Source organism: Elaeis guineensis, chromosome 5 (genome assembly GCF_000442705.2).
Source record: "Elaeis guineensis isolate ETL-2024a chromosome 5, EG11, whole genome shotgun sequence".
In the NCBI taxonomy this organism is placed as follows: domain Eukaryota; kingdom Viridiplantae; phylum Streptophyta; class Magnoliopsida; order Arecales; family Arecaceae; genus Elaeis; species Elaeis guineensis.
The window spans coordinates 93,796,439-93,819,915 of record NC_025997.2 but is presented as its reverse complement, the minus strand read 5'-3'; positions in this window follow the sequence as shown (position 1 = coordinate 93,819,915).

Genomic DNA, 23,477 nt, shown 5'->3' with positions numbered 1-23,477 from the left:
AGTCCTGCCTCCCCTTCCTTACTCATTTTCGGATGACAAAGCCTGTAGTGAACTACCACAGCTTGTTGGGGTTGCTGCAGAACTTTGAGAAGGATCACCAGCTCCATAAGGAGTCGGTGAATGTTGTGGGAGGGTCTTCTTCTGGTCGTCAACCCTTTAAGAAAGAGAAGAAGAAGAACAAAAAGAAGAAGAATAAGAAGGTGCAGCTACATGCTGGGATGTTTGCACAGGGTCAGACCAAGAAGCGCAAGCCTGACCAGAGCCAGGCGGAGTGCTTCTTTTGCAAGAAGCAGGGGCACTGGAAGAGGAACTGTCCTTTATACATTACTTCTCTGGATCCGAACAGGCCAAAGAAGAAGCAAGGTACTTATATGATAACACCTTGCAACTTTTTCATTTGTGATACTACTGCCTGGGTATTGGATATCGAAAGCCCTTATCATATTTGCAATTCGATGCAGGGTCTGCAGATCAGTAGGAGATTTGATGAAGGTGAGAGATTCCTGAACGTTGAAGATGGAAGCAAAGTTCCAGTTCTAGCATTAGGAATCATGAACCTTGTAATCAATTCTCGAAACGTAATTCTGAGTGAATATGACTATTGTCCAAGCTTTTTATTAAATATTATTTCTGTAGGCCTTTTGGCCATGAATGGTTATCAATTTTTAATAAAAAAAAATATTTGCAATATCATTTTGAATGGTGTTACAATGTTTGTTGGACAACTTAATAATGAAATTTACTTTCTATCACAACCTGTTAATGTGGTTCAAATCTTCGGTAAATACTCTAGAATAGATAATATGTCAGAAGTCTATCTTTGACACTGTAGGCTAGGTCATATCAATAAGAACAGGATAAACAGGTTGGCTCAAGAAAGAATTCTTGAAGTAGGTGATTGTGAATCACTTCCAACCTGTGAGTCCTGTCTTCTTGGTAAAATAACCAAATCACCTTTTACTGAAAAAGGTGAGCGAGCAAGTGAACTCTTGAGTTTGGTACATTCTGATGTATGTGGATCCATGAGCTCAAGTGCAAGAGGTGGATATTTCTACTTCATAACCTTCACAGACGATCTATCGAGGTATGGGTATGTCTATTTAATGAAGCATAAATCGGAGTCATTTGAAATGTTCAAACTATTCCGAAATGAGGTAGAAAAATAAACTGAAAAGTGTATTAAAACTCTTCGATCTGATCGAGGAGGTGAATACCTTTCCAATGATTTTCTGACATATCTTAGGGAGAATGGGATTCTCTCTCAGTGGACTCCTCCTGGAACACCACAACATAATGGTGTATCTGAAAGGAGAAATCAGACCTTGTTAGACATGGTTCGATCCATGATGGGGTTTGCTGGTCTGCTGATCTCCCTTTGGGGATATGCGCTCGAATCGGCTTGTTACCTTCTAAATTGAGTTCCAAGTAAGTCTGTAACCAAAATGCCATATGAGATATGGATAGGACGTAAGCCAGTACTCTCGCACCTTAGGGTTTGGGGATGTCCGACTTATGTTAAACGTTTAATTATGGATAAGCTTGGACCTAGGTCTGACAAGTGTAATTTTATAGGGTACCCAAAAGAGACCAAAGGGTATTACTTCTACCTAGCTGATGAGAAAAAAGTGTTTGTTAGTCTTAAGACAATCTTTTGGAAAAGGAGTTCCTTAGTGAAGGGACTGTTGCCTCTAAGATCGAACTTGACGAAGTTCGGTAGGTGAAAAAATCGACACAAGTTGCTGAACCTGAATCGGATTTGGTTAGATCAAATTTGGAGCCCATTGTTCAAGCACCCTTAAGGCGATCTGGTAGAGTACCACGTCAACCGGACAGATACTATGGTTTCTTGGTCCGGGACGGCGATCCTATCGAACTTGATGAAAATGATGAGGATCCGATCACCTACATGGATGCAATGCAGAGACCCGACTCTGAGAAATGGCTGGAGGCCATGAAATCCGAAATGAAGTTCATGAAGGTCAATGATGTGTGGACATTGGTTGACCCACCCAAAGGAGTAAAACCCATAGGGTGTAAGTGGGTCTTCAGGAGGAAGAGGGGCGCAGACGGAAAGGTAGAAACCTATAAAGCCCGTCTGGTTGCCAAGGGATATCATCAACGTTATGGTATAGACTATGACGAGATGTTTTCTCCTATGGCAATGCTCAAATCCATTCGGATTATGCTTGCGATAGCTGCCCATCTGGACTATGAAATCTGGCAGATGGATGTGAAGACAGCTTTCCTAAACGGAGAGCTGGACGAAGAGGTGTATATGATACAACCTGAAGGATTCACATCCACGGATGAGTCTAAGGTGTGTAGGCTACAGAGGTCCATTTATGGACTTAAGCAGGCATCACGGAGTTGGAACATACGTTTTGATAAGACGATCAAGATGTATGGCTTCGTTAAGAACGGAGAAGAGCCATGCATTTATAAGTGGGCTAACGGTCCAGTAGTAGTATTTCTCATATTGTATGTGGATGACATTCTCTTAATCGGGAATGATGCCCCTGCATTACAGGAAATAAAGATTTGGCTGTCATCACAGTTCTCCATGAAGGATCTGGGAGAAGCTTCCTACATCCTAGGGATGAGGATCTATAGGGATAGATCTAAAAGGTTGCTTGATTTATCTCAGTCCACGTACATTGATACTATGCTGAAGAGGTTCAGCATGGAGAATTCCAAGAAAGGCTATCTTCCGATAGGCCATGGAATTTCTCTCTTGAAGAGGAATTGTCCGACAACACCTCAAGAGAGAGAGCGTATGGGTAGGATTCCATATGCTTCGGCAGTGGGATCTATCATGTATGCCATGATATGTACACGATCAGATGTGGCATACTCACTAGGGGTAGTGAGTAGATACCAATCTGATCCAGGGGAGAATCACTGGAAGGTTGTTAAAACTATCCTGAAGTATTTAAAAAATACTAAGGACTAGTGGCTTGTCTATGGTGAATCGGACTTGAGACTTATAGGGTTTACAGATTCTTGTTTCCAGTCTGATCATGATGACAGCAAAAGTGTGTCGGGATTTATTTTTACCCTTAATGGTGGGGCTATCTGTTGGAAAAGTTCCAAGCAGCACACAGTGGCTGATTCAGTTTGCGAGGTGGAGTATGTCTCTACATCAGATGCTGCCAAAGAAGCGGTGTGGCTGAGAAAATTCATCATCGAGCTCGAAGTAGCACCCTCTCTTGTTGATCCAGTTCTGCTCTACTGTGACAGCTCTGGAGCCATTGCTCAGGCGAAGGAACCAAAGGCACACCAGCGGATGAAGCATATTCTGCACTGCTACCATCTCATCTGAAAAATTATGGATCGAGGTGATGTCGATCTTTAGAAGATCGACGGGAAGGAGAACCTGGTTGACCCATTCACTAAAGCCATTGCGGTGAAGGAGTTCGATAACTACAAGTCGAAGATGGGTATTAGATACTGCACCGATTGGCTTTAGGCCAAGTGGGAGATTGTTGGGAATAGTGTCCCAAAGCCAATCGTCATTCTGTTGACTGTTGTGCTCATTTTTGTATTTGTACATGAATTATGAAGTAATAAAAATTATTTTGGCATTTTTCATCACAAAATATTTCATCTTCTAATGAACTCCTATGTTGTGGAGAAGTCCTTAGGACTATTTAGACTCGACAAAGGAGGATTTGTCGTTTAGTCCTTAAATCTGTTCGCAATCAAATGATACATTGTTACCAAGAACGACAACGTTTATCAAGCATAGGTTGTTGTGTGCCATATAGGTTGGTTGTCCTCTTAACCAATGAGTATGGAGACACTGGTATGGTATACAGGTGAGATGTAAGGATACATCTGCACTAAACGTGACCGACTCCGGAGCTATTTTTGCTGTCAAAATTTACTTCGATGGAATATGGATATACATATCCCTCCGACCTGAGACCGCCACGGTGACTTGCAAGCAACTCACTGCACTTAGGTACTGGACTACCTGAATTTTTAATTCAGTGACGGAAGGCTGCTGGGTGTAGTCAAGTACTTGACTTGTCGGTGCGTGTGTCAAGATGGGATTGACCACTCCAGTTTAGGAGCTGTGTACAGTCGTGTTTCAATTTAGCAAAATCTTGGCCAGGGTAGTCCTTGTGAGGAGTCACAGGACTATTTGAGTTGAGCACGATTCGGATGATCTGATCAGGGTTGACAGTTTAACCCTGAGTCATCCTAAATACAGGGGTCAAAAGGATGAATTATACAGTAACCATATTCATGTAGGTTTTGAGTGTTGCGATTGCAACTATTCGACCTATCCAGATGTCGGGTACCATTGCTAGATGGTCACTTCGATTAGTACAGGAATTGGTTCCTGTGCTACCGGCTTAGGTTCGAACCTGCGGGGTCACACACATTAGAGGTTCCTATCTGATCTGATGGCTGATGTAGAATCCTACATGTTTGGGACTCAGTGATCGAGAATCAGGATTCTCTGATCATGAGTTCCACACATTATGGGTACCGGGGTCAAGAGTCTCACTAGTTGGGATTTTTCGATCAGGGTTACATATCAATGAATTCTGATGCCTGATTGCCCATCGGATTTGGACTCAGTATTTATGAGAGATTTAATTAGTGATTTGATCACTAATTAACTCAATTTGATTGAGTAATTATTTTTGGATCAAGTCCAATTGAATTGGATTCAGTTGGGTTTGACCCGATTAGGTTAAGAGTTGACCTAATCGTCGAGATGGTTTGGTCCCTGATTTGATCAGGGGTTGGGCTTAGTCAATTCTTGATTTGATTAGAATTTTATTGAACCTAATTAAGCCTAATTAAGTTGGGTTTAAATTAGTCTAATTGGATCTAACTTATTTGGTTCAGTTAGGTTGGTTTAAATAATTAAACCACCTTGACCCAATCTCCATGCGCCACCTCACTTCCATTGCACCCATTTGAATTCATGAGAAGGAACTTCTCATGAATTTTTTCCTCATGCCAAGCCCTCTCCACGCCCCACTTTAATGTGCCAAATGAATGGATAAGGATGATTGGTTGGCCATTCAAATTCAAAATAAAGTTTGAATTTGAATGGGCAATCAATCTTTGCGCCTTATCCCTTTTTTTACGCCCCATTTATTACATGAGAAAAGATTTCTTATGAAATCACTCCATGCACAATTAAACCATGCCTCACACCTTTAGTGGATAAGGGATGAGTTGGTGTTCATTTGAATTCAAATTTGATTTGAATTCAAATGTGCAATTACTCATCTTTATCCTTTCTTTTGGATAAGATGTTTGACGTTGTTATAAAAGGAGGAGAAGAGTGGGGCATACAAGAAGAAGATTTTTGGAGAAAAATTCTGGGGTGTGAGAAGTCTTGTGCGTGAGAAGGAAGCCCATATCCTTCCAAGAGAAAAAGAAAGAAAAGAAAGAAAAGTGGGTGCAAGATTTCCTGTGAGTTTCCTAAAGTTTTAGCCTGGGATTTGGGAAGTGAGAAAGTGAGCTATGAGTGTCATGAGCCTACAAAATCTCAGAGAGATCTTCAACATCCTCTCAAGCACGTTTGTTGATGATTCGAAGTATCTGAAGAATCGACAGACATCGATCAAAGGAGTTCGATCAGCATCGGCCGTCAAAAGGGCTCTACAACGAGCTAGCACTCGTGAGGAGTCAATCAGATTGGGAGCTTCGTGTGGATGATCCGTAGAGGCCAGATACGCTGTGTGGCTGTATCACGATGATCAGACTCTTCCGACATGATCAGATTGTGGCGATCTACTACCCGCACAAAGGTATTATGTTTTGAACACATTACAGTAAAGTGTTTACTGTTCGAATTTGAATTTCAAATTTAAATGCATGCATGCTATATATCATATTTAGATTCTAGTGTAGGGTAAATTCATATTAATTAATTAGATTAATTAATATATTTCCACTATAAAATCATAATTTTGAAAAAGTTTTAAAATTATCATTTTACCCCTGCACTGAATTTCCCATAGCTGAGACATCTGATGGAGCAGAATGGCTCTCTATCCCGTCGATCTAGAAGAAGCTCGGATATTTTTGAAGCTACTGACGAGTCTATCGTTGTCAGATACCTTAGGTGCTGATACTACAGGTGGGAGTCATCTGCTGTAGAAGCTCGGAGGGAGACTTTCCGTTGGTGAAGTCCGATAGGAGTCCGATTGCTAGATAAGTCCGCCTGAGATTCGCCTGATATGAAAACTCATCTGAAGATGATCCACCAGAGAAGCCCGATTTCATGAAAAATCTGGCGGAGGGTCGGCCGGCGGTGGGCTTCGGATGGCGTTGGGGAGGTTCGGTAGACATCGAAGGCGATCGATCATTGTAGAAATCCAGCTGTCGAAGTTCGTCCATCGTAGAAGCTCATCCGATGTCCATCCGCTACAAAAGTTCGGACGGAGTCTGGTTCTTGTAAAAGGCTGAAAAAAGACTGCTTATTGTAGAAGCTCGATCGAAGATCGATTGTCGTGAGAGCTCGGAGTAGCGATCTAGTCGATGGGTCCTGTCCCATTGTAGAAGCTCGTCTGGGATCCGACTACGAAGAAGCTCGACTGAAGTCTACCTGTAATAGAAGTTTGGAAGAAATGTGTTTACAGTAGAAGCTCGAATGGAATTTGCTTATAGTAGAGAACTGGGATAGACCGCCCGTTGTAGAAGTTCAGAGTAGACCGCTCGTAGTAGAAGTTCAGAGTAGACTGCTTGTAGTAGAAGTTCGGCTCTCGCAAGAGCTCGATTGGAATCCTGAAGGCGGTCGACCATCGTAGAACTTGGATGGAGTCTGATTACTGTAGAAATCTCGTTGTCGAAGAAGCTCGGATATTGACGAAGTCCGGAAGGAGTTCAGAGAATAGTTGATCGCTGTAGAAGGTCGGCTGTTAGTGAGGCCTAAAGAGCCTTTGGAGCGGCCCAGTATATGGATGGAGAAGCTCATTGTCGAAGAAGTCCGGAAGCTCGGACGGTCGAGGGGGTTCAGAGAGGCACCACACAAGGTCGGAAGCCGGAAAAGCCCTGGAAGGGTCGGTCTTTTACAAACTTTGGCTGGAGGGTATTTTATACCCAACAAACCCTATGGAAGTTGAAATAGAAACCAAGTTTTCAAACAATGATGTCAATCAACATTGAAAGTTTAAAAATTTTAAATCAAACAAGATGCCTTGCCCTAGTCATTGTATGGTAGATGATAAGTAGTAGAGGAAGAGGAAGGAGAGTCACTAACAAAAATCTTGTGTCATGCCCACAACCTAGATTGTGAGCCAAATTCACAACAACCACATTATACTCATACAGAAGTCTCTCCACAAGCATGAGAGGCATTCTATCATAATATCACATGCATTGTAATAGAGATAACTTAAATAACTAACATCTAAAATTTAGTTCATTAACAAGTCCAGCTAATAAACAAAATTTAAAAATATTATATCAATTAAATCTTAGTTAATAATTCTATAAAAATATAATAATAAATCTAAATATAAGCTGTATCAATATCATCGAATCCCACTTCTAGTCTCACCCCATCACAGCACCCACATTCACAACTAAGTATTTGAGTTTGAAAAGAAAAGAAGGGATAATAAGCTCAACAAGCCAGTAAGTAATGAATACTTTATCTAGATAAATCAAGTACTATGATAAATAATAATATACTAAAAATAAGTATACAAAGTATATTAATTCAAAATCAAATCTAAATATACAACACTACCAAAACAATATACATGCGAATCTAGTTTTTTGAAATTCAAATTTCATTCATACATTAATTTCTTTCAAAATATTAAGTTCATCTTGATAGTCATGAACTATGACCATATTAATACCCTATGGTTAAGCCAGAATATGGATCTTGTAATAATCAAAGTACCACTATATTACCATTAATTGGCCCAATAGTAGGATATCAAAGTGCTAACATATAACCCTCATTAGCAAGGTATTGAAATGCCAACACAAAACCTCCACAAACAAGATATCAAAGTGAAAGCATATAACCCCCATTGGCGGTGTATCAAAATACCATAATATAATCCCTACTAATAGGGTAACAAAGTACCAACATTGAGCCCCTATGGTAGGGTATCAAAATATAATCTAGTTGTGAGAGTCCAAATCTATCTCGAATCAAAATTGTTTTCTCAAAAACTTATTTCATGTTCCAAACCAAAAGATTCATAAAACCATACAATATTGAAATCAAGTGGTCATGCACCACATTTGATCATGCATGAGGTAATAGTTCAAAAAAAATGGCATATTCAATAATTAAAAATACTATGCATCAATTTTATAAATCATGAAGAATTCAACATAGAAAATATGTCATAGTTTATCAAAAATCTAGAAAAAAATTGCATTACTTACCTTGCTAGTAAAACTAAATAATAGATCTTATTAATTTTTAGAATCCCACTTCATTTTTGTGAAATTAGGTTTAGAAAGAATTAGATTTGCCAAGATTGACACACATAGTCACATAATTTATCATCCTTGGCATATTCCCACTTTATTTTTTTTTCTCCCCTCTAGAATATTTGATTTCATCCAATAAAATTCGAAGGCTTGTGTTTTTTGGTGTCTTAAACAATATGCTTTGCTTAACATTGCAATTTATGGTTAAATCATGCAAATATATTGAGCTTTGAGCCCTTGACTAGACATATTTGATTTATATGCCTAGGAAGTTCCAAATGGCTCTGTTGTGTCTAAGCTGATCAATATTGGCTGAATCTAGCAAATATCCTAAGCCTTGAGTCTTTAACTAAACATATTTCATTTATGTGCCTAGGTAGTTCTGAATGTCTTTATTGCATCTAAATCAATAAATTTTTTAATTGATCTACATTGTTGTATTGGTTTACTTGTTAAATGTTTTCTCCTACTCTGTATGGCTACAAAGATGCTTCTTAACCATTGCGCTCCCTTACCTTGATCAATTATCGATGAACTTTGTTGAATCCTCTTGGCTTCCTTAGAGAGTTCTTCACCAGATTTAGCCAAGATAACTCACTAAAAATGAGGTAATCAACCTCAAATCCCTCTTTCCATCTTCTTTTAGCCCTCGATCATCGTCATCAGCCAATTTATATTCAGCGAGCCAATTTGGTCACGTTCAGTGATGATGTATCCCTACATTTCACTTGCATGCTATACCAATATCTCCATACTATTTGGTTACAAGGACAACCAACGTATATGGCACACAATGACCTACACTTAATATCGCTATCATCCTAGTAATAGCGTATCATTTGGTCGCGAATCAATTTAAGGACTACGCGATAAATTCTCCTTTATCGATCAAAGTAGTCCTAAGGACTTTATCACAATATAGAAGTTCATTAGAAGATATATCTTTGTGATGAAAAATATCAAATAACTTTTATTATTATCAGTTTATATATATTTATAATCAGCACAATCGTCAAACGATTTACTTTAGGACACAATTCCCAACAACTCCCACTTGGACTAAAGCCAATCAATATAGTATCATATACCCATCTTCGATTTATCATCTCAGAACTCCTAGATATCAAGGCTTTTGTAAATGGGTTGATCAAGTTCTCTTTTTCATCGATCTTCTAAAGATTGACGTCACCTTAACAGATTTTCCAAATAAGATGGTAGCGATGCAAAATACCTAGTAAGCTGATAGGATTTTGGCACCTTGGCATGAGCTCTAGCTCTGGTGCTATACAATACAGTAGGACCATCATCGAAAGATGCCACTCCTCCCTTGCCAATGAACTTGTACAATTGTATAGCTTCCTTACAAGCATCGAATGCTGCAATGCATTCTGCCTCGCAATTTGAATTTGGCTATATTTTCTGCTTGAAACCATTCCAGTAGATTGCTCTATTATTTAGGATAAGGATGTATTCTGACACGTTCTTGCTATTATTATATCCAACTAAAATTAGAATCAAATTCTATAAGTTTTAAGTCAGATTCTCTATAATCGAGTCATCGGTCCTTAGTATTTCTCAAATAGTTAAGGATGACCTTCCAGTGATTCTCATCTGAATCTTGCAAGTATCCACTCACTATCCTAGTGAGTATACCATATCCGATCTTATACATGGTGTAAGGATAGAACAAATTCTACTCGTAAACATCCTATATATGTTGGACTGAAAAAATCCAAGCAGCCTCTTAGATCTATCTCTATAGATCTTCATCATTAAGATGAGAGATGATTTTCTCGAAGTTCTTTATGGAGAACAATAATAACAGTGAAACTTTTATTCCCTATAATGTAAGAAATTTCATTCCTGATTAAGAGTATTTCATTCACATACAAGACAGAAAATATACTCATAGAACTATTAACTCATTTGTATTTGCAGGATTCTTCTTCATTCTCAATGAAGCCATGCATTTTGATCACTTATCAAAATACACGTTTCAACTCCAAAATATTTAGCATTGCCATAAGAGAAAATATCTCATTATGGTCAATATCATAAGGTTGATAGTATCCTTAGGCAACTAGATGAGTTTTGTAGATCTCCACCTTCTCATGTGTGCTATTCTGATCTTATTGGAGATCCACTTACACTCTATGTGCATTATCCTTTCGAGTGGATCAACGAGTGTCCATACATCGTTGACCTTCATGGACTCCATTTTGGATCTATGGAGCTAAGCCATTATTCAGAGTTGAACCTCTGTATGGCATCCATGTAGGTGATCAAATTCTTGTTGTTCTTATCGAGTTCAATAGGATCACATCTCGGATCTAGAAAATGAAGTCTCTATTCGACGGACGCAATACTTTATCGGATCTCCTTCATGATGCCTCTACAATGGGTTTCAGGTTGATCTAATCAAATTCAATTTTATGGGTTCACTAGATTGTGTCGGTTCTTCTATCTATCAAACTTCATAAGTTTCTCATTGAAGGCATCAGTACCTTCATCAAAGTACTCTTTTTCTGAAAAAAATATTGAACAATTTTGGTTCTTTAGCAAGGTAAAAGTTATATCTCCTAGATTCTTTGAAATTATCCTGTAGAATAATATATATAGGACTGAGATCCAAGCTAATCTGTCTACAAATATTTGACATAAAACAAACACTCCCAAACCCCAAGGTAAGAAAGTATCGGCTTGTACCTAGTCCATATCTCATATGGAGTCTTTGCAACTGATTATTTTTGGAATCCAGTTCAGAACATAACAAGCAGTCTTAAGAGTATACCCCTAAAAAAAAACTGATAGACTTATAAATCCTATTACGGATCAAATTATGTCTAACAAAATTGATTTCAATAAAAGAGAATCTTATTTTCTTCTAAATATATTAAAAATTCACTGGAAGGGCATTCTCCTCTTTGGTCTAACCAAAAGACTTCAATGCTCTTCCAATTTATTTCTTTACCTTATTATGAAATTATTTGAATATTTTAAATAATTTAAATTTATGGCAAACATGTTCGTAGATCCAATATATCAGTATGTATCAAATTCAGATCATCATTGGCTTGTTCACTTTTTCTAGCAAAAGGTGATTTGGTCATCTTACTAAAGAGATAGGATTGACAAGTTGATAATGATTCACAATCATTGACCTCAAAAATTATCATCTATTGATCCTATTCTTATTTATATGATCGAGCCTAAATTGCCAAAGATAAATATTTATGACATTATCTATGATAGGGTTTGTTTGTTGTGTACATTACACTAACAGACTGTGACTATTCATAAATATCATTTCTTTATTATCCACATGATTTTGACATCATTCATAATGAAATCATAAAATTATTAGATAATAGTGACAATCACTAAAATGATATTGTTGGAATTGAAAATAAGCTCGATGATTTCTAAAATCAGAATTAGAATATGACTTTCAACTCCAATGTTCAGAAATCTCTTGCGGTTTTCAATCTTTCTACAAACCTAAAATTGTTACAACAATTTGCATGGACTTTCGATATCCAATACCGAGGTAGTAGTATCACAGATAGAGAAATCATAAGGTGTTATCATATAAGTACCTTATTCAGTAATCTTTTGCTAATTTCTTAGCCTGTTTGGGTCAAGGAACTCTACCAGACTAGATTAATCTTAGACTCTTTTATCAGTTTGAACTCATTTGCCCAAGCATGACTCTTTGCACCTTCTTTTTATTTTTTTTTCTCAAAGAATTATTGCCACACTGAAGACGCATCTTCAGAGGTGTGAAAGAATTTCTTCAATATTTGAAGAATTTTCTCCCACTAAGTATCATCGAATTTACAACTAAATTCATGTTCTTCGCTGCTCTCAATAACACCACACGGTGATATGATTATTTGGTCACTTCTGATAAGTACTTTTGATCGTATCATATATGTTGGATGTGAGAACTTCAGGTGCTGGATCCATAATCATATGTAGGATCCATTCATTCTCTAGAATTATTCGTAACTTTTGATATCAATTATCGAAGTTGGGTCTTATAAATCAGTCACTGTCAAATAGTGAATGGAGCAATGTATATCTAGCCATAACTGAAAGAAAAATACAAGATCTCTATATTTATGAATTAATTAAGACTAAAAATTTGGACTTTAGTCTAAAGGTTCTCCCACTATTTTAGTCAAATTAGTAGCCTCTACCTCCAATCTGAGGAATTATCTTAATTTTTTAGTGGGTACTAGAATCTACACAGATTGCATATAGGTCTGAAGATGACTCGATCAATTTATATGCATCTATAGATAGGTTCTCAATCAATTATTTTTTTAAATAATTTTTAGTAATTAATTTTACTCCAGATTTTATTTCAGTAGGCGATGGGCCTCTATTGAAAGTTTCGGTTAGGTTAAACCATTAATATGAACCTATTCAGTATTTCTAACTAATGAATGATCAGGTCTGAGAATGGCTCGATCAAACCAACTATCATCAGATAGTACAACAGAGTCATCATATGATGAATGATAATTCCATCATTCGAGAGAACACCAGACTGATGGCGCCAGTAATGTCAATCAAAAATAATGGACCCATTATCATTTACCTTAATGGGAGGCTATAATCTAGTTATCCCCATAACTAGCTCATTTTAGGGATCTAATAATTTAGAAGATTTAATTTATGAGTTAAGAGAAGAGAAAAGATCAACCAGTAAACCATAATCTTCCCACTGACTTCACCAAGTCGTTGAATTGGATTAAGGTCATGCTAGTTGAACTGACACCTAGATCAGTCACACTGATCAACCTTAATGGCCTGGGTCAACTCAAATCACTTAGTGGTCTAATCAAGACATAATTCACCAAATTGGCTAGGTAAGTGACATCGGTGGGAGGATCTTCTAAGCTTGCCTTGACACCATCAAAATGGCTCAATTAAAAACCATCGATCAGAATGCTGAGCTTATCTTAGACATTAATTGGTTAATTAGTTTTGATTTGACCAACCTAATAATTCGGATTTAACCACTGATCCATAATTAAGGTCTTCTTGGTCTAATCAAAGATATGAACTTGACCATCTACAACTATTGTATTGGTTCTAGAAAAATTTTAATTTAATATTTGGTTAGATTTAATCAATTTCTCTACTTAGTTTATTAACTCTTTGATTCTAACCTTAGGTCTAACCCAATTAAAAAGACTTGATTTGCACTAACCCATGCCTCCATATTTTATGAGAATGACATTAGATCTTTAATTCATAATTCTTGATCTAATCGATTCTACACTTAATTCTCAATTAAGTTCAGCATCAACATGGGTTTAGGTTATGATTTGAAATAATTTCAACCTTTTATTTTATAAATAATTTATAATAAATGTTATGTAAAGATTTTTTATTTTGAAACTCAGTCGACTCAATCAATATTGAGCCAGCTATACATAGAGATTGGGTTGACTCAGTTCAAAACTAGATCAGCTCAGTAATTGTGCGAGCACGATTCAAAGAGTTTCAAATCTAAAAATTCTTATATAATACTAAAATAAAATCAATCATAATACTTTTAGATCATATCTAAAACTTTTATGATTCAAAATTTTATTTTATCATGTTTAAAATAATTTTAATCATATAGATTAGATGTCTTATTTTTCAAACAATTTTGTATCACATATAACAAATCTAGGGTTTCAAGATCTTAGGTTTTGCAGAAAAATAAGTTCTTCCTTTCATATTCTTCTTCATGGGATCTAATCACATGGCACCCCTATATGTCATAAGAGCATCTCATCGAATGGAAAGAGAGAGCCTTTAAATCCTTCTTGCTTTTATGATCGGATGGCCTGGTGATCAACTCAATCCAAGTACTTACTAATCAGGTCATCTAGTCTAATCACATATCATATATGCTTAAATTTAGATCTAATCTAAATTATATTAAATTTGATTACAATCTTAGATTACATCTAAATCAAATCATAAATATCACATGCATGACATAAAATTAGATTTTATCAACGATCAGTACAAACTAGGATAATCTTTTCACTATAAGGGATAAACCCTACAGCAGGACAACCTTATATCAGTTTGTGTGATCAACCATTGATTAAATTTAGATATAAGATATCACATATCAGATCTAAATAAAATTAAATTTTAGATTTAATATGCACATATAACATGTCATAACGAATCTAGGCTCTAATATCACTGTTGGGATGCGTAGGTGATTTCATGCATGTATTTCAAAATTTTTTTAAAAAAATTATAGTGGAAGATTATTAGATTAATTAAATTAATTTAATATGTATATAATCTAATCATCAAATTAATCTACTCTAAGATCTATGATATGATATGTTGCATATAAAATCAAAAAAATACTGAAGATAAAATCAGCATGCATGTATGTGAGCAGTAGATCACATCTATTTCTAATCTGAGTTTCGAACTCAATTCTTGAGTGTGGATCGATGATCATCACTATTGAAAGATATGGTAGAGAGGATCTTTGCTGATTGCTCACAGCCGCGTATGCATTCGGTCTCTATAGAAAATCCACTTAAAATTCCGATCTGATTGATCTTCTAGAGAATGCTAGCTCGCGCGAACACCTCCTTCTTGACCAATCTAGATCCTTTCTTCAAATTTTTGAATCTTTTTTAGAGGTTAAAGATGTACTTGTGGAGGATATGAAGAGGTAAAAGAAAGACGGAGAAGAAAATAATTTTTTTCTAATTTATTCTCTCTTCCCAAACCCAAAAGATCAAAAATTTGAAATTCAGATTTTTACTCACACCCCAAGAGAGAGGACCTTCTTCTCTATTTTTTATACCATGAACCATGCTCAAACTTCTTTCATGTGAAGATCTCTCTTCTGTGTCTTACACACATAAAAGAAATCATGAAAACCCCTTTTATAGGCATGTAAGGAGGTTGGGTGAAGAGTTCTAGTGATCATGGACTCTTACAGGATTCTACCTCTCTTCATAATTCCACATCCCAAAACATACCAAAAAAATATGAGACATCTTTTTCCATATTTTTTCATAGTAAATCAGTTCTCTAACTAATCTCTCACAAAAATTCTTCTCAAAATGTCACACATATAAGGAGAAAAAAATTTATTGGCATGGAGAGGTTGATTTGGATGAGAACAGATTCTCCTGATAAGAAATATTTTGAAATCCAATTTTAGAATCTTCTTTTTATCAAAATCAAATTAGATTTGGATGTGATATACAGTAGGGAAAGAACTCTGTGGTTTAAGAAAATCTCATACAAAATAATTTCGTGTATGGAGATATATAGCATGCAAACTGGGTTGGCATAGGAAGAAGAGTCCTATTCCAATAAGGACTTTAAGTTTTCTTATTTGAATCTAAACCAAATCACATCTGGTTTAATCCAAATAAAATATATAAAATTTAATCTAATTAAGTTTATAAATTTTTAATCAAATCTTAATCAAATTAAGAATTGATTGAATCAAACTCCTGATCAAATCAGGGATAATTCTTCCTTAGCGATTAGATCATCTCATAACCTAATCGGGTCAAACCTAATTGAAATTAATTTAATTAGATTTTATTTAATCTTCTTTACTCAATTAAATTGAGCTAATCAATAATTTAATTATTAGTTAATTTTTTATTAATTCACTAATACTTGATGAATTAATTTATTACAATTTTTACATAAGATTAACCATCAATCAAATTGATGATTAAGCCCTTGAATGATTCTCAATCATTGATTAGTCACATGATCAGTCAAAAACTTCTTTTGAGTGTGACCCCATAAGTTTGAATCTAAACTGATTGCATAAAAATATTTTTCTGAATCAATTGATGTAACTATCTAGCAATGGTGACCCGACATCCGGATAGGTCAAATGAAGGAGAAGCAACATTCAAGAATATATTAGCGTATATTTACCGTATAATTCATCCCTTTGATCCTAATGCTCGAGGATGACCTAAGATTTAACTATCAATCCTAGATAAGTCATCCATATTATATTTTAATCTTTTTCAAATCCATCACATAGATTACTCGGATCCATATTTTGCTAAATTGAAATACATTGATGCATATCTCCTACTAATTCAGAGGGGTCAATCCCATCTTAAGTCACGCACCAACTTGACAAGTACTTGACTGTACCCAAAAATCTTCTATCATTGAATTAAAAATTTAGTTAGTCTAGTATTAAAGTACAGTGAGTTACTGGTAAGTCACCGTAGTGATCTCAGGTTAGAGGGACACTTATACTCATACCCTTCGCGAGCTACCCTTGACAGTAGAGTGCTCCATAGTTGGTTACATTTTATGATGCTGTACCTCTATATTTCACCTGCATACCATACCAGTATCTCTATACCATTTGATTACAAGAACAACCAATGCATATGGCATACAATGACCTACACTTGATATCGCTATCGTCCAAGTAATAGCGTATCATTTGGTCGCGAACCAGTTTAAGAACTATACGATAGATTCTTTTTTATCGATCAAAGTAGTCCTAAGGACTTCATCACAATATAGAAGTTTATTAGAAGATGTATCCTTGTGATAAAAAATATCAAATAACTTATATTATTTATCAGTTCATGTACATTTATAATCAACACAATCGTCAAACGATTGATTTTAGGATACAATTCCCAACAACTCCCACTTGGACTAAAGCTAATCAGTATAGTATCATATATCCATCTTTGATTTATCATCTCAAAACTTCTAGATATCGAGGCTTTAGTAAATGGATTGATCAAATTTTTTTTTCCATCGATCTTCTAAAGATTGACGTCACCTTAACAAATTTTCTAAATAAGATGGTAGCAATGCAAAATGCCTAGTATACTAATAGGACTTTGGCTCCTTGGCATGAGCTATGACTATGATGCTGTACAATACAGCAGGACCATCATCGAAAGGTGCCACTCCTAGCTTACCAATAAACCAGTATAATTGCATAGCTTTTTGGCAAGCATCAAATGCTATAATGTATTCTGCCTCACAATTTGAATTTGATTATATTTTTCTGCTTGAAACCATTCCAGTAGATTGCTCCATTATTTAGGATAAGGATGTATTCCAACACATTCTTGCTATTATTATATCTGACTAAAATTAGAATCAAATTCTACAAGTTTTAAGTCAGATTCTCCATAATCGAGTCATCAGTCCATAGATTTCTCAAATACTTAAGGATGACTTTTCAGTGATTCTCATCCGAATCTTGCAAGTATCCACTCACTATTCTAGTGAGTATACCATATCCGATCTCATACATGATGTAATGATAGAATAAATTCTACTCGTAAACACCCTATGTATGTTGGACTGAAAAAATTCAATCGGCCTCTTAGATCTATCTCTATAGATCTTCATCACTAAGATGAGAGATGATTTTCTCAAAGTCCTTTATGGAGAACAATAATAACAGCAAAACTTTTATTCCCTATAATATAAGGAATGTCATTCCTGATTAAGAAAATTTCATTCACATACAAGATAAAAAATACACTCATAAAACTATTAACCCATTTATATTTACAGGATTCTTCTTCGTTCTCAATGAAGCCATGCATTTTGATCACTTATCAAAATGCATGTTTCAACTCTAACATATTTAGCATTACCATAAGAAAAAATATCTCGTTATGGTCAATATCATAATGTTGACAATATCTTTAGGCAACCAAACGAACTTTGTAGATCTCCACCTTCTCATCTACACTACTCTGATCCTATTGGTGGATCTATTGGAGATCCACTTACACTCTATGGGCATTACCCCTTCGAGTGGATCAACAAATGTCAATACATCGTTGACCTTCATGGACTCCATTTCAGACCTATGGCTCCAAGCCATTATTCGGAGTCTAACCTCTGCATGGCATCCATGTAGGTGATCAAATCTTTGTTATTCTTATCGAGTTCAATAGGATCACATCTCGGATCTAGAAATCGAGTCTCTATTCGATGGACGCGATACTCTATCGGATCTCCTTCATGGTGCCTCTACAATGGGTTTCGGATTTGATCTAATCAAATTTGATTCTATGGGTTCACTAGATTGTGTCGGTTCTTCTACTTGTCGAACTTCATAAGTTTTTCATTGAAGGTATCAGTACCTTCATCAAGGTACTCCTTTTCTGAAAAGAATATCGAACAACTTTTGTTCTTTAGCAAGGTAAAAGTTATATCCCCTAGATTCTTTGAAATTATCCTATAGAATAATATATATAGGATCAAGATTCAAGCTAATCTGTCTGTAAATGCTTGAGATAAAATAAACACTCCCAAATCCCAAGGTAAGAAAGTATCAGCTTATGCCTAGTTCATATCTCATATGAAGTCTTTGTAACTGATTAATTTAGAATCCAGTTCAAAACATAACAAGCAGTCTTAAGAGCATAATCCTAAAAGAATATTGGCAAACTTATAAACTCCATTATGGATCAAACTATGTCTAATAAAGTCGATTCCAATAAGAGAGAATCCTATTCTCTTCTAGATATGTTAAAAATTCACAAGAAGGTCATTCTCCTCTTTGGTCTGACTAAAAGACTTCAATGCTCTTCCAATTCATTTCTCTATCTTATTATGAAATTGTTTGAACATTTTAAATAATCTAAATTTATGACAAATATATTCATAGATCCAATACATCAGTATGTATCAGATTCAGAATATCATTGGCTCGTTAACCTTTTCTAGCAAAAGATGACTTGGACATCTTACTAAGGAGATACGATTGATAGGTTGATAATGATTCACAATTATTGACTTTAAGAATTATCGCCTATTGATCTTATTCTTATTTATATGATCGAGCCTAAATTACCAAAGATAGATATTTATGATATTATCTACTATAGGGTTTGTTTGTTGTGTACATTACACTAATAGGTTGTGACTATTCATAAATGTCATCTCTTAGTTGTCCACATAATTTTGACATCATTCATAATAAAATCATAAAATCATTAGATAATAGTGAAAATCACTAAAATGATATTGTTGAAATTGAAAATAAGCTTGACGATTCCTAAAATCAAGATTGAAATATGACTTCCAACTCCAATGTTCAAAAATCTCTTGCGGTTTTCAATCTTTTTACAAACCTGAAGTCGTTACAATAATTTGCATGGACTTTCGATATCTAATACTGAGTTAGTAGTATCACGAATAGAGAAATCACAAGATTTTATCATATAAGTACCTTGTTCAGCAATCTTTTGCTGATTTCTTAGCCTGTTCGGGTCAAGGGACTCTACCAGACTAGGTTAATCTTAGACTCTTTTATCAGTTCGGACTCATTAGTCCAAGCATGACTCTTTGCACCTTCTCTATCTTTTTTTTTCTTAAAAAATTATTGCCACACTGAAGACACATCTTTAGAGGTACGAAAGAACTCCTTCAACATTTGAAGAATTTTCTCCCACTGAGCATCATCGAATTTATAACTAAATTCGTGTTCTTTACTGCTCTCAATAACGCCACATGATGATATGATCATTTGGCCACTTCTGATAAGTACCTTTGATCGCATCATATGTGTTGGATGTGAGAACTTCAGGTACTGGATCCAAAATCATATGTAGGATCCATTCGTGCTCTAAAACTATTCGCAACTTTCGATACCAATTATCAAAATTGGATCCTATAAATCAGTCACTGTCAAACAGTGAATGGAGCAACATACACCTAGCCATAACTGAAAGAAAAATACAAGACCTCTATGTTTATGAATTGATCGAGCCTAAAGATTTGAACTTTAGTCTAAAAGTTCTCTCACTATTTTAGTCAAATTGGTAGCCTTTACCTTCATTTCAAAGAATTACCTTAATTTCTTAGTGGGTACTAAAATCTACACAGACTGCATATAGGCTGGAGGATGGCTCGATCAACTCATATGCATCTATGGATAGGTTCTCAATCAATTATTTCTTCAAATAATTTTTAGTAATTAATTTTACCCCAGATTTTATTTCAGTAGGTGATGGGCCTCCACTGAATGTTTCGGTTAGGTCAAACCATTAACATGAACCTACTCAGTGTTTCTAACTAATGAATGATCAAATTTGAGGATGGCTCGATCAACCCAAGCATCATCAGATAGTACAATAGAGTCATCATATGATGAATGATAATTCCATCATTCAGAAAGAACACCAGATGGATGGCGCCTGCAATGTCAATCAGAAATAATGGATCCATTATCATTCACCTTAATGGGAGGCTATGATCTAATTATCCCCATAACTAGCTTATTTTAAGAATCTAATAATTTAGAAAATTTAATTTATGAGTCAAGAGAAGAGAAGAGATCAATCAGTAAACCATAATCTTCCCACTAACTTCACCAAGTCATTGAATTGGATTAAAGTCATGCTGGTTGAACTGGCACCTAGATCAGTTATACTGATCAACCTTAATGGCATGGGTCAACTTGAATTACTTAGCAGTCTCATCAAAATATAATTCACCAAATTAATCAGATAAGTGAGATCGATGGGAGGGTCTGCTAAGCTTGCCTTAGACACCATCGAAATGGTTAGGTAAACTACTCCTAACTAAAAACCACCAGTCAGAATGTCGAACTTATCTTAGACACCAATTGGTTAACTAGTTTCGATTTGACTAACCTAATGATTTGGGTTCAACCACTGAGCCATAATCAAGGTCTATTTGGTCTAATCAAAGATATGGACTTGACCATCTACAACTATTGTATTAGTTCTAAAAAAATTCTGATTTAATCTAATTCAATATTTAATTAGATATAATCAATTTCTCTACTTAGTCTATTAACTCTTTGATTCTAACATTAGGTCTAACCCAATTAAAAAGACCTGATTTGAGCTAACCCATATCTCCATATTTTATGTGAATGATATTAGATCTTTAATTCATAATTCAAAATCTAATCGATTCTACACTTAATTTTCAATTAAGTTCAGCATCAACATGGATTTATGTTATGGTTTGAAATAATTTCAACCTTTTATTTTATAAATAATTTATAATAAATATTATGCAAAAATTTTTTATTCTGAAATTAGGTTGACTCAATCAATATTGAGCCAGCTATACATAGAGATTGGGTCGACTCAGTTCAAAACTGGATCGGCTTAGCAATTGTGCGAGCATGATTCAAAGAATTTTAGATCTAAAAATTCTTGCATAATACTAAAATAAAATCAATCATAACACTTTTAGATCATATCTAAAATTTTTATGATTCAAAATTTTATTTTATCATGATTAAAATAATTTTAATCATATAGATTAGATATTTTATTTTTCATACAACTTTGTATCACATACAACAAATCTAAGGTTTCAAGATCTAAGATTTTGCAGAAAAATAAGTTCTTTCTTTCACATTCTTCTTTATGGGATCTAATCATATGGCACCCCTACACATCATAAGAGCATCCCATCGAATGAAAAGAGAAGGCCTTTAAATTCTTCTTGCTCTTATGACCGGACGATCTGGTGATCAACCCAATTCAAGTACTTACTAATCAGATCATCTAATCTAATCACATATCATATATGCTTAAATTTAGATCTAATTTTAATTATATTAGATCTGATTACAATCTTAGATCATATCTAAATCAGATTATAAACATCACATGCATGATATAAAATCAGATTTTATCAATGATCAGCACAAACTAGGATAATCTTTTCATTGTAAGAGATAAACCCTGCAGTAGGACAACCTTATATCAGTTTATGTGATCAATCATTAATTAAATTTAGATCTAAGATATCACATATCAGATCTAAATAAAATTAAATTTTAAATTTAATATGCACATATAACATGTCATAATGAACCTAAGCTCTGATATCACTGTTGGGATGTGTAGGTGATTTCATGCATATATTTTAAATTTTTTTCAAAAAAATTACAGTGAAAGATCATTAGATTAATCAAATTAATCTAATATGTATATGATTTAATCATCGAATTAACCTACTCTAAGATCTATGATATGATATATTGCATATAAAATTTAAAAAATACTGAAGATAAAATCTGCGTGCATGCATGTGAATAGTAGATCACATCTATTTTTAATCTGAGTTCAGAACTCGATACCTGAGCATGGGTCGATGATCACCACTATTGAGAGATATGGTAGAAAAAATTCTTGCTGGTTGCTCACAGCCGCACATGCATCCGGTCTCTATGAAAAATCCACTCGAAGCCCCAATCTGATCGATCTTCTTGGGAGTGCTAGCTCGTGCGAAGACCTCCTTCTTGATTGATCTGAATCTTTTTTTTTAAATTTTTTAAATCTTTTTAGAAATTGAAGATACACTTATAGAGGAGATAAAGAGGTAGAAGAAAGATAGAGAAGAAAATAATTTTTTTCTAATTTATTCTCTCTTTCCAAACCCAAAAGATCAAAAATCTGAAATTCAAATTTTTGCACACACCCCAAAAGAGAGAACCCTCCTCTCTATTTTTCATATCATGAACTATACCCAAACTTCTCTCACATGAAGAAATCTCTTTTGGTATCTTACATGCACAAAAGAAATCATAAAAGCCCCTTTTATAGGCATGTAAGGAGGTAGGGTGAAGAGTCCTAGAGATCACAGACTCTTATAGGATTCCACCTCTCTTCACAATTCAATATCCCAAAATATGCCAAAAAAATATGGGACATCCCTTTCCATATTTTTTTATGGTAAATCAATTCTCTAAATATCTGTCACAAAAAATCTCCTCAAAATATTATACATATAAGGAGAAAAAAATTTATTGACATGGAGAGGTTGATCTGGATGAGAACAGATTCTCCTGATAAGAAATATTTTGAAATCTAATTCTAGAACCTTCATTTTATCAAAACTAAATTAGATTTTGATGTGAAATAGATAAAAAAAAGACTCTTTGGTGTGAAAAAATTTTATACAAAATAGTTTTGTGCATAGAGATATATAGCATGCAAACTGGGTTGGTGTGGGGAGAAGAGTCCTATTCCAATAAGGACTCTAAGTTTTCTTAT